The 15,169-nt window shown below is 44.1% G+C and overlaps 1 long non-coding RNA gene across 1 annotated transcript in view; it reads left to right on the top strand.

Annotated features, from left to right (window-relative positions):
- Positions 1-1,434: 1,434 nt before the first annotated feature.
- LOC130293679 (uncharacterized) overlaps positions 1,435-15,169 on the top strand; it is a 38,977-nt gene continuing 25,242 nt past the window's right edge. Inside the window, exon 1 of the long non-coding RNA XR_008848262.1 lies at positions 1,435-1,566. This is a non-coding gene — a long non-coding RNA (uncharacterized LOC130293679). The remainder of the gene's footprint in view (positions 1,567-15,169) is intronic.

Here is a 15,169-nt window from a genome sequence, read left to right as displayed (position 1 = left end):
TGGTTATAGTAAAGAAACCCAATGCTTTCAATTTTATTGCCTCATTTATGAAGCAAGTCTATATTGTAGGTAAGTGTGAAGGTATTATCACAGACACAAAATAGTCTTTTACTGTTCTAAACTGAATAGTCCTTGTCCCTATCTTATATAAAGGATAGCCTGATGCCCATCCCTATCCCATAATGGATAGCCTGATGCCTATCCATATCTTATATGAAGGATAGCCTGATGCCTATCCATATCTTATATGAAGGATAGCCTGATGCCTATCCCTATCTTATATAAAGGATAGCCTGATGCCTATCCCTATCTTATATGAAGGATAGCCTTATCCCTATCCAATGCATGCTTAACCCATTCCCTCTTTGGCGATTTTTCATTTTTGCACTTTTGTTTTACATTTTTCACCTAAAAATCCATATGAGGGCTTGTTCTTTGCGCCAACAGTTTTACTTTGCAATACCATTAACAATTTCACTACAAAATCTACGGCAAAATTGAAAAAAAAAATTGTGGGGCAAAATTGAAAAAATAAAACCATTTTGTAATTTTTAGTGGCTTCCGTTTCTATGAAGTGCAGTTTTTGGTAAAAATTGCACATGATATTTATTCTGTATGTCCATACGGTCGCAACTATACCCAATTTATATAGGTTTGATTTTAATTTACTACAAAAAAAATTTATAACTACATGCACCAAAATAAATACGTTGAAAAATGTCCTCATCTGACCCCTATAACTTTTTTATTTTTCCGTATAAGGGGTGATATGGGGGCTAATTTTTTGCACTGTGATCTGAAGTTTTTATCAGTACCATTTTTGTTTTGATCGGACTTTTTGATCACTTTTTATTCATTTGTATGGTATAAATAGTGACCAAAAATAAGCTATTTTGGACTTTGGCATTTTTTTACGTGTATGCCATTGACCGTGCGGCGATACCACATACCGTATATACTCGAGTATAAGCCGAGTTTTTCAGCACGATTTTTCGTGCTGAAAACACCCCCCCTCGGCTTATACTCGAGTGAACTCTCTGCCCTCAGTGGTCTTCAACCTGCGGACCTCCAGAGGTTTCAAAACTACAACTCCCAGCAAGCCCGGGCAGCCATCGGCTGTCCGGGCTTGCTGGGAGTTGTAGTTTTGAAACCTCTGGAGATCCGCAGGTTGAAGACCACTGCGGCCTTCGACATCATCCAGCCCCCTCTCACCCCCTTTAGTTCTGTACAGTACTCGCCTCCGCTTGGCTCTGGTCCGGTGCTGCAGGACTGTCCGGTGGGGAGGTCGTCCGGTGGGATAGTGGTTCCGGGCTGCCATCTTCACCGGGGAGGCCTCTTCTCCGCGCTTCGGGCCCGGCCCCAGAATAGTCACGTTGCCTTGACGATGACACAGAGGTACGTTCATTACCAACGTCCTTCTGCGTCATCTTCAAGGCAACGCCTCTATTCCGGGCCCGAAGCGCGGAGAAGAGGCCTCCCAGTGAAGATGGCAGCCCGGAACCACTATCCCACTGGACCACCTCCTCACCGGACAGTCCTGCAGCATCGGACCAGCGCCGAGCGGAGGTGAGTACTGTACAGAACTAAAGGGGGTGAGGGGGGCTGGATGATGTCGAAGGCCGCAGTGGTCTTCAACCTGCGGACCTCCAGAGGTTTCAAAACTACAACTCCCAGCAAGCCCGGACAGCCAATGGCTGCCCGGGCTTGCTGGGAGTTGTAGTTTTGAAACCTCTGGAGGTCCGCAGGTTGAACACCACTGAGGGCGGATAGTTCACAAGAGGATGATGACAAGAGGATGATGACAAGGGGATGATGAAGGGGGGTGGGGATGATGACAAGGGGATGATGAAGGGGGGTGGGGATGATGACAAGGGGATGATGAAGGGGGGGTGTGGGATGATGACAAGGGGATGATGAAGGGGGGTGGGGATGATGACAAGGGGATGATGACAAGGGGATGATGAAGGGGGGGTGTGGGATGATGACAAGGGGATGATGAAGGGGGGATGATGACAGGCGGTGATGATGAAAGGGGGATGATGACAGGGTGATGATGATAAGGGTCTGGATGATGACAGGGGAGGATGATGTATTTCCCACCCTAGGCTTATACTCGATAACTTTTCCTGGGATTTTGGGGTGAAATTAAGGGCCTCGGCTTATATTCGGGTCGGCTTATACTCGAGTATATACGGTATGTTTATTTTTATTTACACAGTTTTTTTTTATATGGGAAAGGGGGGGGGGTGATTCAAACTTTTATTAGGGAAGGGGTTAAATCACATTTATGAAATTTTTTTGCAATGTTATAGCCCCCATAGTTGACTATAACATTGCACACACTGATCTCTTACACTGTTCACTGGCATGCAATAGCATGGCATTGATCAGTGTTATCACAGCTCGACTGCTCCTGCCTGCATCTCAGGCACGGAGCAGTCATTTGGTGATCGGACAGCGAGGAGTCAGGTAGTGATCCTCCTCCTGTCCTGCAAGCTGTTCGGGATGCCGTGATTTCACCGTGGCGGTTCCAAACAGCACCACTGAGCTAACCGGCAATGTTTACTTTAGTTTTAGAAGCGGCAATCAAGTTTGATCGTCGCGTCTAAAGGGCATTAGCTGTGCATCCTGGTTGCCTATAGCAACCGGGACCCACCGGGTATAATGTGCGCTCACCTGCTGTGCGCGTGCCATACCTCGGGAGCCGCAGATGGAACATCCATTTGTGGCAAGGGGTTAAAGGGGTACCCCACCCCTGGACATTTTCTCCCTTATCCAAAGAAGAGGGGAATAAGATGTCTGATCGCGGGGGTCCAGCCTCTGGGACCCCCCACAATCTCTGTGCAGGCACCTGGCATTCTGAACATTATGGGGGAGATTTATCATTGTTTTGCTGTGCAAAGTCCTTTTTAGTGTCATTTTATTTTGCACTGTTTTTTGCTGTTGTGTGCCGAATTTATCAAAAAGGCACAAGGACTTTAATAAATATGGCACAAATTTTATTTCACCTCGCAAACGGCTGTGAGCTGCCAAATTGGAAGTTTACTTTTTTTTTTTTTATTACTTTATTATTTTTCCAATATAAAAAAATTTACATTTTACAATAGTAAAAAAAAAAGAGTTGAAATTTCCCCCCTTCCCTTTTTGCATATTTTTGTGGGTAGGGAACAGGGGCACACCTAGCCTTTCCCCAATTCACAATATTATCACTATTAATATTCTTGTTATTCTTAGTATCTAACCCTCTTTAATTTTTCTTAATTCAGGTGTCCCCCCGATTTCCACCCCTCTTATATTATTACAAAGTCACAGAAAACACAAACCAAGAGAAAAAAAAAATAAGAGTTTCTAATTTCTGTTTTCAAATACCCCTCCTATCACCTCCTTCCACTCCTCTACCCCTGGTGAGTTTGGTGCCAACCATCTCCTGATTATTAATAATCTGGCATAAAAGAGCATCAGTAATAACCTTCTTATCTCCTTTCCTCCTTTGCTATCATCCCCTAAAATGAATAATGTTATATTATCTTCCATTTTATATTTTGTCTTTTCCTCAATATATTTTATTATTTTACTCCAATACTCCTGAATCTTCTCACATTCCCATATTATATGCATAAACCTCGCATTTTCCACCTTATATCTTGGGCAGTTACTACTCTCCCTCTTCCCAATCCTAAATAAAAATTTTGGTGTATAATAGATTCTGTATATTATATTCCACTGTGTCAGTTGATGGTCTAAACTTAGGGGAGATAGTTTTTTTATTTCTGAATACATTTACCCAATTTATCTCCCCTTTTTCCTGCTGCCAATTTTTATTTTTCCCTATTATTTTATATATTTTCGCCATCACTTCCCCCCCCCCCATTTTCCCTTCTATATTCCTTATCATTTCCATTCCTTTTATTGTCTGTATTTTTCCCTCTTTGAGCGATTTGGGCGAGGGAGGTCTTCAAACGCTCATATTCTAACCATATTCTTCCCCAGCCTGAACTCCTCCCTCACCTCATCCCACTTTTTTATCTTACTGTTTTTCCAGATATCTTTAATTTTTTTACCTCCGCTCCTGTACAGACTATTAATTCCCATTTTAGCAACTTCCTTCAAGTTTACATTATACCAAATTGGTGCTGTTTCTAGTATTCCTTCTACTTTTATTTCTTTTTTACATTTTTCCCACGTCTTACTCATTCCTCTAATCATTATGTCTTTACAGTGGTCCCTCAACATACGATGGTAATTCGTTCCAAACTACCCATCGTTTGTCGAATCCATCGTATGTTGAGGGATCCGTGCAATGTAAAGTATAGGCAGCTGTACTCACCTGTCCCCGCCGGTCCGGACCAGGTTCTCACCGCTCCCGATGCTGTCCCAGGGGCTCCCGATGCTGTCCCGCTGCTCCGGTGACTTCTTCGCGATCCTCCAGTGTCTTGCGCATCTTCTGCAGGGTCTCTCTTTCTGGTGACGTTATTACACCTCGTAGTGACGTAATAACGACGCCGGAAAGCAAGGCCCAGACCCTGGAGAAGATGCGCAAGACACCGGAGGATCACGAAGTGGACCCGGAGCAGCGGGAATAGGTAAGTGAACCTGCTGGGGCACATTACACTGCTATCCGACAGCAGCTTAAGCATTTTGCGCTGTCGGATAGCAGTTAATGCGATGGCCCCGACATATAAAAGCATCGTATGTCGATGCTGACATCGACATGCGATGGCCTCTGAGAGGCCATCGTATGTCGATTTTATCATATGTCGGGGCCATCGTAGGTCGGGGGGTTACTGTATTCCATTCCCCTTCTCTTAACTGTCCCGATTCGAGTACCTGAAATATGTTTTCATAATTTCCTTTAGTGTTCTCTATTATACATATAATATATTATAATATATAATATATATTATATTATATTCCTTTAGTGTTCTCTATTATTATTATACCTTCTTCTGCCGACGGGGCTGGGACTCGCATCGCGTGACGTGCCCGCCTGCGAGCCCCAGTCCGTCACTCTCCAGGTATTTCTCCTGCCTCTGCCTCTCTGCTCCAGCGCGCGTATCCCTTAGGGCGAGCGTGTGTGCACCGGAGCTTTGAGATTTAAAGGGCCAGTACGCTCATTAGTGTAATCCACCTGTGGCTTGTTTATAAATTCCTCCACCCTCCTCAGTTCTCTGCCGGATCTTTGTTGCCCTGTGCCCTAGACAAAGCATTCCATTGTATTGCCTTGCCGTGTTCCAGATCTCCTGCTTTTGTGACTTGACCTTGCTCCTCTGCCGCCTGCCTACCGAACTCCTGCTACGTCCTGACTACGCTACTGTTCCGCCTGCCCTGACCTTCTGTTATCCAGACTACGAAGTTGTGCCTCGCATCTCCTCAGCTGCATGTGTGGTCGAGCCGTGCCAGGGGTAGCGACCTGGGTGTCGCCTGCAGCTGCAAGCCCATCCCGCTTTGCGGCGGCTCTGGTGAAAACCAGTGGCACCTTAGACTCCGCTCCCTGGTATGGTCCGAGTCATCTGCCACACAGGTCCAGCGGATCCACATACACCAGAGTTCCCGTCTTCAGAAACGTGAGTGTTACAGGAGTCTACAACCCACATAAGTGGCTCAGGTAGGGCAGGTCATCCAGGATGGCACCTCAATGCGAGCTGTGGCAAGAAGGTTTGCTGTGTCTGTCAGTGTAGTGTCCAGAGCATGGAGGTGCTACCAGGAGACAGGCCAGTACATCAGGCTATTTGGAGGAGTCCGTAGTAGGGCATCAACCCAGGAGCCGGACCAATACCTCCGCCTTTGTGCAAGGAGAAGCACTGCCAGAGCCCTGCAAAATGACCTCCAGCAGGCCACAAATGTGCAGGTGTCCACTCAAACGGTCAGAAACAGACTCCATGAGGGTGGTATGAGGGCCTGACATCCACAGGTGGGGGGTTGTGCTAACAGCCCAACACTGTGCAGGACATTTGGCATTTGCCAGAGAACACCAAGATTGGCAAATTCACCACTGGTGCCCTGTGTTCTTCACAGATGAAAGCAGGTTCACATTGAGCACATGTGACAGGGTCTGGAGATGCCATGGAGAACGTTCTGCTGCCTGCAGCATCCTCCAGCATGACCGGTTTGGCGGTGGGTCAGTAATGGTGTGGGGTGGCATTTCTTTGGACGGCAGCACAGCCCTCCATGTGCTTGCCAGAGGTAGTCTGACTGCCATTAGGTACTGAGATGAGATCCTCAGACCCCTTGTGAGACCATATGCTGGAGCGGCTGGCCCTGGGTTCCTCCTAATGCAAGACAATGCTAGACTTCATGTGGCTGGAGTGTGTCAGCAGTTCCTGCAAGAGGAAGGAATTGATGCTATAGACAGAAATGTCAGCAGAAAGCATTGTGGTCAGGCAGAAAGGAAATTCAAAAATAAAAGAACTTCCTGTGGATCATAACAGCAGCTGATAAATACTGTGAGGATTAACATTTTTTAATAAAAGTAACTTACAAATCTGTTTAACTTTCTGGCACCAGTTGATAAAAAAAAAAAAAAAAAGTTTTCCAGTGGAGTACCCCTTTAACCCCTTAAAGGGTAGCTCCCACCATCCTATATTTTTTTTTTCTGTTCCTGCCTATTGCACATCTATCCCTAACCCCCTCCCTGCTTTAAATTTTTTTTTAACTATATTTAAAATAACTTTTTGTCTGCCTGGTAGTGTGCTCACTACCAGGAAGACTTCACCATCAGGCACCACGTCACTGATGCCTGCTGGGGGGGACTTCCACCCTTAGCTCATCTACACAGGGTGCCTCCAGCTGTTTCACCACTACAACTCCCAGCTTGCCCTGACATCTATTGGCTGTCAGGGCATGCTGGGAGTTGTAGTAGTGAAACAGCTGGAGGCACCCTGTGTAGATGAACTATAACTTAGTGCTATCCGGCGCCAAGCCCGCCGCCGCATACCCCGCCCCCCGCCACAAACACCCCGCCCCCCGCATACCCCGTTCCCTCCGTCACACACAGCCCCCGCATACCCAGTTCCCCCTGTCACAAACACATACCCAGTTCCCCCTGTCCCCCTCCTTCTGATGCTTAATGATACTGCAGAGTCCGGCAGCGGGCGTGCAGGGTCAGCGGCGGTGATGACACGTGCGGGAGGAGTGGCCTCCCAGCCAGTGGCCGGGGAGCCAATGCACTCGCTCCCGCCTGTCTGATTGACAGGCCGGGAGCGAGAGCAGCCTAAATGAAAAAGGACTGATTGCCAGGCCAAAATCAGTCCTTTTTCAGGCGTGACGTCATGCCAGGCTGCAGCCGGCCACTAGGAGGGTGACCCCCTAGTGGCCGGTTTTCAAACATAAAATTCACCCTCAAAATGAAAAAATAAATAATGAAAATATATTACTGATATGTTGTAGTACATAAGTACTACAACATATAAAAAAAATAAAGTTGGTGACAGTGCACATTTAAGGACCCATGACGTACGTGTACGTCATGAGTCCTGCTCCTGCGATATAACGCGGGGTCACAAGGCGACCCCGCATCATATCGCGGCGGGCCCGGTGTCATAGTGAAGCTAATAGCGCGCTCAAAGCTGAGCCGCGCGGCTAAAAACGAAAGTGAATGCCTGGCTAGGTCAGGGAGCTGTTCGGGATCGCCGCGGCATAATCGCGGCATCCTGAACAGCTGTAGCACAGGAGGAGGTCTTCTTACCTTCTCCTGCGCTGTCCGATCGCCGAATGAATGCTTCGAGCCTGAGATCCAGGCTTGAGCAATCAATCGCCGAAAACACTGATTGATCCATTCCTCTGGAGATGCATCAGTCTTCAAGATCAGTTAATGCAATGTTATAGCCCCCCCCCTATAGGAGCTATAATATTGCATATGAAAAGTGTAAAAAAATAATTAACCCTTTCAATTATCCCTTCCCCTAATAAAAGTTTGAATCCCCCGGCATTTCCCAGAATAAAAAAAAAAAAACACAGTGTAAATAAAAATAAACATATGTAGTATCGCCGTGTGCGGAAATGTCCGAATTATAAAAATATACCGCTTTTTAAACCGCACGTTCAATGGTGTACGCGCAAAAAAATTCCAAAGTCCAAAATAGCGCATTTTTGAATAAAAAGTGATCAAAAAGTCTGATCAGAACAAAAATGGTACCGCTAAAAACTTCAGATAACGGCACAAAAAATGAGCCCTGATAGCACCTTGAACACAGAAAAATAAAAAAGTTATAGGGGTCAGAAGATGACCATTTTAAATGTATACATTTTCCTGCATGTATTCATGATTTTTTTCTGAAGTGATACAAAATCAAACCTATATAAGTAGGGTATCATTTTAACCGTATGGACCTACAGAATAAAGATAAGGTGTCATTTTTGCCGAAAAATGTACTGCGTAAAAACGGAAGCCCCCAAAACTTACAAAGTAGTGTTTTTTCATCAATTTTGTTGCACATTGATTTTTTTTCCAGTTTCACCGTAGATTTTTGGGTAAAATGACTAATGTCATTACAAAGTAGAATTAGTGATGCAAAAAATAAGCCATCATATAGAATTTTAGGTAAAAATTTTAAAGAGTTATGATTTTTTAAAGTTAAGGAGGAAAAATTGAAAATGAAAAAACGGAAAAAGCCCGTGTCTTTAAGGGGTTAAGGACGCAGCCCATTTTCACCTTAAAGGGGTTATCCAGGAAAAAAAAACTTTTTATTATATATCAACTGGCTTCAGAAAGTTAAACAAAATTAAAGTTAAACAAAATTACTTCTATTAAAAAATCTTAATCCTTTCAGTACTTATGAGCTGCTGAAGTTAAGTTGTTCATTTCTGTCTAAGTGCTCTCTGATGACACCTGTCTCGGGAACTGTCCAGAGTAGAATCAAATCCCCATAGCAAACCTCTTCTACTCTGTGCAGTTCCCGAGACAAGCAGAGATGTCAGCAGAGAGAACTGTTGCCAGACAGAAAAGAACAACCCAACTTCAGCAGCTGATACTTATTGGAAGGATTAAGATTTTTTTAATAGAAGTAATTTACAAATCTGTTTAACTTTCTGAAGCCAGTTGATATACTGTACAAAAAAAAGTTTTTTTCCTGGAATACCCCTTTCAGGATGCAGCCCTTTTTTGAAAATGTGACCAGTCACTTTAAGCATTAATAACTCTGGGATGCTTTTACGAGTCCGAGATTGTTTCTTCGTGACATAATCTACTTTAACATAGTGGTAAATTTTTGGCACCACTTGCATCCTTTCTTGGTGAAAAATCTTGCATTTTTCTAACTTTGAAGCTCTCTGCTTGTAAGGAAAATGGATATTCCAAATAAATTATATATTGATTCACATACACAATATGTCTACTTTATGTTGACAACATGAGAGGGCTTCAAAGTACAGCAGCAATTTTCTAAATTTTCACAAGAATTTCAAAATCCTAATTTTTCAGGGACCAGTTAAGTTTGAAGTAGATTTGAGGGGCCTTTCTGTGAGAAATACCTCATAAATGTCCCCATTATAGAAACTGCACCCCTCAAAGTATACAAAATGACATTCAAAAAGTTTGTTAACCCTTTAGGTGTTTTACAAGAATAGCAGCAAAGTGGAGGAGAGAAATCTAAATCTGTAACCTGTTCTTGTAGACCCATTTTTTTTCATTTTTAAAAGTGGTATAAGGAGAAAAATCCCCCCAAAATGTGTAGCCCAATTTCTCTTGAGTATGGAAATACCTCATATGTTGACATACAGTGCTCTGCGGGCTCACAACATGGCTCAAGAGGGAAAGAGCAACTGTGGGATTTTTTAAAAACGATTTTTGCTGTCTTGGTTTTTGGGGGCCATGTTGCATTTAGGAAGCCCCTATGGTGCCAGAACAGCAAAAAATAAATAAATAAATAAATATATATATATATATATATATATATATATATATATATATATATATATATAAATATATATACACATGGCATACTATTTTGGAAACAACACCCCTCAAGGAACGTAATAAGGGGTATAGTGAACCTTAACATCTCACAGGTGTTTAACGACTTTGCGTTGAATTTGGACATGAAAATGGAAAATTTTATTTTTTAACACTAAAATGATGGTGTTACACCAAATTTTTCTTTTTCACAAGGGGTAATAAGAGAAAATGGTCACCGAAATGTTAAGCCCAATTTCTCCCGATTAACCCCTTAAGGACGCAGGACGTACTCAAACGGCCCCTTTTCCGAGTCCTTAAGGACTCAGGACGTTTGAGTACGTCCTGTGAAATCCCGGCCCCCCGCCGCTAGCTGGAGGGGAGCCGGTGCCCGATGCCTGCTGAAATCGTTCAGCAGGCATCGGGGCATATCGCCCAGGGGGGTCATTATGCCCCCTCATGTCGGCGATGGCCGCAGATCACTGGACAATTCAGTCCAGCGATCTGCGGCAGATTCCGGGTCAATCGGGTCTCCAGTGACCCGGTGACCCGGAATTACAGGCTGTTCGGGGCCGCCAGAGCCTGCAGGGGTGAGGTGGCACTGGTGCCACCTCACGATCGCCCTGATTCATCGGCCGGTTTCCCGGCCGACCAATCAGGGCGCCTGCTGCGGGTGTCACTCCCGCAACCCGCTCCACCCCTCTTCCGGAGGACGTGAGCGGGTGCGGGACGTGCACCCCGGGTGCTGGAGACCCCGATCCCCGGCGTCAATGTTGGGATCGGGGCCCCAGGAGCAGCGGCGGCGACGACGACGAGGGACTGACCTGATGTGGCTGGATCGTTGGAGGTGAGTGACAGCCTCCTGCTGTTGCTTAGCAACAGCTCCCAGCATGCAAAAAGGGCATGCTGGGAGCTGTAGTTATGCAACAGCAGGAGGCAGACCACCACAACTCCCAGCATGCCCTTATGGGCATGCTGGGACTTATAGTTTTGCAACAGCTGGAGGCACATTTTTTCTATGGAAAAGTGTACCTTCAGCTGTTGTGTAATTACAACTCCCAGCTTGCACAAACAGCTAAAGTGCATGCTGGGAGTTGTAGTGGTGCATCTGCTGGTTGCATAACTACAACTCCCAGCATGCCCGTTGGCTGTCGGTGACTGCTGGGAGTTGTAGTTTTGCAACAGCTGAAGGCACACTGAGTTATGTAGCAAACCAGTGTGTCTCCAGCTGTTGCATAACTACAATCCCCAGCATCCCCAGCCAAAGTAGTATGCCTCCAGCTGTTGCATAACTACAAGACCCAGCATGCCCTTCTGCTGTCCGTACATGCTGGGGGTTGTAGCTTTTGCAACAGCTGAAGGCACACTGGTTGCAAAACACTGAGTTTGTTACCAAACTCGGTGTTTCACAACCAGTGTGCCTCCAGCTGTTGCAAAACTACAACTCCCAGCATGCACTGATAGACCGTACATGCTGGGAGTTGTAGTTTTGCAACAGCTGGATGTTTCTCCCCCCCCCCCCCCCAATGTGAATGTACAGGGTACACTCACATGGATGGAGGATTACAGTAAGTATCCGGCTGCAAGTTTGAGCTGCGGCAAATTTTCTGCCGCAGCTCAAACTGCCAGCGAGAAACTACTGTGAACCCCCCGCCCATGCGACTGTACCCTAAAAACACTACACTACACTAACAAAAAATTTAATAAAAAGTAAAAAACACTACATATACACATACCCCTACACAGCCCCCCTCCCCAATAAAAATGAAAAATGTCTGGTACGCCACTGTTTCCAAAACGGAGCCTCCAGTGGTTGCAAAACTACAACTCCCAGCATGCACTGATAGACCGTACATGCTGGGATTTGTAGTTTTGCAACAGCTGGATGTCCCCCCCCCCCCCCCCCCAATGTGAACGTACAGGGTACACTCACATGGGCGGAGGATTACATTAAGTATCCAGCTGCAAGTTTGAGCTGCGGCAAATTTTCTGCCGCAGCTCAAACTGCCAGCGAGAAACTCCGGTGAACCCCCGCCCGTGCGACTGTACCCTAAAAACACTACACTACAACACAATAAAATAAAAAACACTACATATACACATACCCCTACACAGCCCCCCTCCCCTCCCCAATAAAAATGAAAAACGTCTGGTACGCCACGGTTTCCAAAATGGAGCCTCCAGCTGTTGCAAAACAACTACTCCCAGTATTGCCAGATAGCCACTGACTGTCTAGGCATGCTGGGAGTTTTACAACAGCTGGAGGCACCCTGTTTGGGAATCACTGGCGTAGAATACCCCTATGTCCACCCCTATGCAAGTCCCTAATTTAGGCCTCAAATGCGCATGGTGCTCTCACTTTGGAGCCCTGTCGTATTTCAAGGCAACAGTTTAGGGACACATATGGGGTATCGCCGTACTCGGGAGAAATTGTGTTACAAATTTTGGGGGTATTTTCTGCTTTTACCCTTTTTAAAAATGTAAAATTTTTGGGAAAAGAGGCATTTAGGTAAAAAAAATTTTTTTTTTTTTACATATGCAAAAGTCGTGAAACACCTGTGGGGTATTAAGGTTCACTTAACCCCTTGTTACGTTCCCCGAGGGGTCTAGTTTCCAAAATGGTATGCCATGTGTTTTTTTTTTTGCTGTTCTGGCACCATAGGGGCTTCCTAAATGCGGCATGCCCCCAGAGCAAAATTTGCTTTCAAAAAGCCAAATGTGACTCCTTCTCTTCTGAGACCTGTAGTGCGCCAGCAGAGCACTTTTCACCCCCATATGGGGCGTTTTCTGAATCGGGAGAAATTGGGCTTCAAATTTTGGGGGGTATTTTCTGCTTTAACCCTTTGTAAAAATTAAAAATTTTTGGGAAACCAAGCATTTTAGGTAATTTTTTTTCCTTACATATGCAAAAGTTGTGAAACCCCTGTGGGGTATTAAGGTTCACTTTACCCCTTGTTACGTTCCCCAAGGGGTCTAGTTTCCAAAATGGTATGCCATGTGTTTTTTTTTGCTATCCTGGCACCATAGGGGCTTCCTAAATGCGGCATGCCCCCAGAGCAAAATTTCCTTCAAAAAGCCAAATGTGACTCCTTCTCTTCTGAGACCTGTAGTGCACCAGCAGAGCACTTTTCACCCCCATATGGGGTGTTTTCTGAATAGGGAGAAATTGGGCTTCAAATTTCGGGGGGTATTTTCTGCTATTACCCTTTTTAAAAATGTTAAACTTTTTTTTTTTTACATATGCAAAAGTCGTGAATCACCTGTGGGGTATTAAGGTTTACTTTACCCCTTGTTATGTTCCCCGAGGGGTCTAGTTTCCAAAATGGTATGCCATGTGGGGTTTTTTGCTGTTCTGGCACCATAGGGGCTTCCTAAATGTGACATGCCCCCCAAAAACCATTTGTCGCTCCTTCCCTTCTGAGCCCTCTACTGCGCCCGCCGAACAATTAACATAGACATATGAGGTATGTCCTTACTCGAGAGAAATTGGGTTTCAAATACAAGTAAAAATTTTCTCCTTTTTACCCCTTGCAAAAATTCAAAAATTGGGTCTACAAAAACATGCGAGTGTAAAAAATGAAGATTGTGAATTTTCTCCTTCACTTTGCTGCTATTCCTGTGAAACACCTAAAGGGTTAAAAAGCTGACTGAATGTCATTTTGAATACTTTGGGGGGTGTAGTTTTTATAATGGGGTCTTTTATGGGGTATTTCTAATATGAAGACCCTTCAAATCCACTTCAAACCTGAACTGGTCCCTGAAAAAAAGCGAGTTTCAAAATTTTGTGAAAAATTGGAAAATTGCTGCTGAACTTTGAAGCCCTCTGGTGTCTTCCAAAAGTAAAAACACGTCAATTTTATGATGCAAACATAAAGTAGACATATTGTTTTTGTGGATAAAATTTTTTTTTTTTTGGGAATATCCATTTTCCTTACAAGCAGAGAGCTTCAAAGTTAGAAAAATGCAACATTTTCAAATTTTTCATCAAATTTTGGGATTTTTCACCAAGAAAGGATGCAAGTTACCACAAAATTTTACCACTATGTTAAAGTAGAATATGTCACGAAAAAACATTCTCGGAATCAGAATGATAACTAAAAGCATTCCAGAGTTATTAATGTTTAAAGTGACAGAGGTCAGAATTGCAAAAAATGTCCTTAAGGTGAAAAAGGGCTCAGTCCTTAAGGGGTTAACCCCTTAAGGACCCACGCTTTTTCCGTTTTTTCATTTTCTATTTTTCCTCCTTAACTTTAAAAAATCATCACTCTTTAAAATTTTCACCTAAAATTCTATATGATGGCTTATTTTTTGCATAACTAATTCTACTTCGTAATGACATTAGTCATTTTACCCAGAAATCTACGGTGAAATGGGAAAAAAATTAATGTGCGACAAAATTGATGAAAAAACACTATTGTGTAAGTTTTGGTGGCTTCCGTTTTTACGCAGTACATTTTTCGGCAAAAATGACACCTTATCTTTATTCTGTAGGTCCATACGGTTAAAATGATACCCTACTTGTATAGGTTTAATTTTATATCTCTTCAGAAAAAAATCACGAATACATGCAGGAAAATTTCTACGTTTAAAATGTACCTCCTTACCCCTATAACTTTTTTATTTTTCTGTGTTCAGGGCTCATTTCTAGCGCCGTGATCTGAAGTTTTTAGCGGTACCATTTTTGTTCTGATCAGACTTCTTGATCATTTTTTATTCACTTTTTTGTGGTATTAAAACTGATCAAAAATGCGCTATTTTGGACTTTGGAATTTTTTTGCGCGTACACCATTGAACGTGCGATTTAAAAAGTGGTATATTTTTATAATTCGGACATTTCTGCACGCGGCGATACCACATATGTTTATTTTTATTTACACTGTATTTTTTTATTCTTGGAAATGCCGGGTGAATCAAACTTTTATTAAGGGAAGAGATAATTGAAAGGGTTAATGATTTTTTTTTACACTTTTCTTATGCAATATTATAGCTCCTATAGGGGGCTATAACATGGCATTAACTGATCTTTTACACTGATTGATCCATCTCCATAGGAACGGATCAATCAGTGTTTTCTCAGGCTTGAAGCATTCATTCGGCGATCGGACAGCGCAGGAGAAGGTAAGAAGACCTCCTCCTGTGCTACAGCTGTTCGGGATGCCGGGATTATACTGCGGCGATCCCGAACAGCTCCCTGAGCTAGCCGGGCACTTTTACTTTCATTTTTAGCCGCGCGGCTCAGCTTTGAGCACGCGGCTAAAGGGTTAATAGCGGGCCCGGCGT

The sequence above is a fragment of the Hyla sarda genome, chromosome 1 (assembly GCF_029499605.1).
Source record: "Hyla sarda isolate aHylSar1 chromosome 1, aHylSar1.hap1, whole genome shotgun sequence".
Classification (NCBI taxonomy): Eukaryota; Metazoa; Chordata; class Amphibia; order Anura; family Hylidae; genus Hyla; species Hyla sarda.
This window is presented reverse-complemented; position numbering and strand designations above follow the sequence as displayed.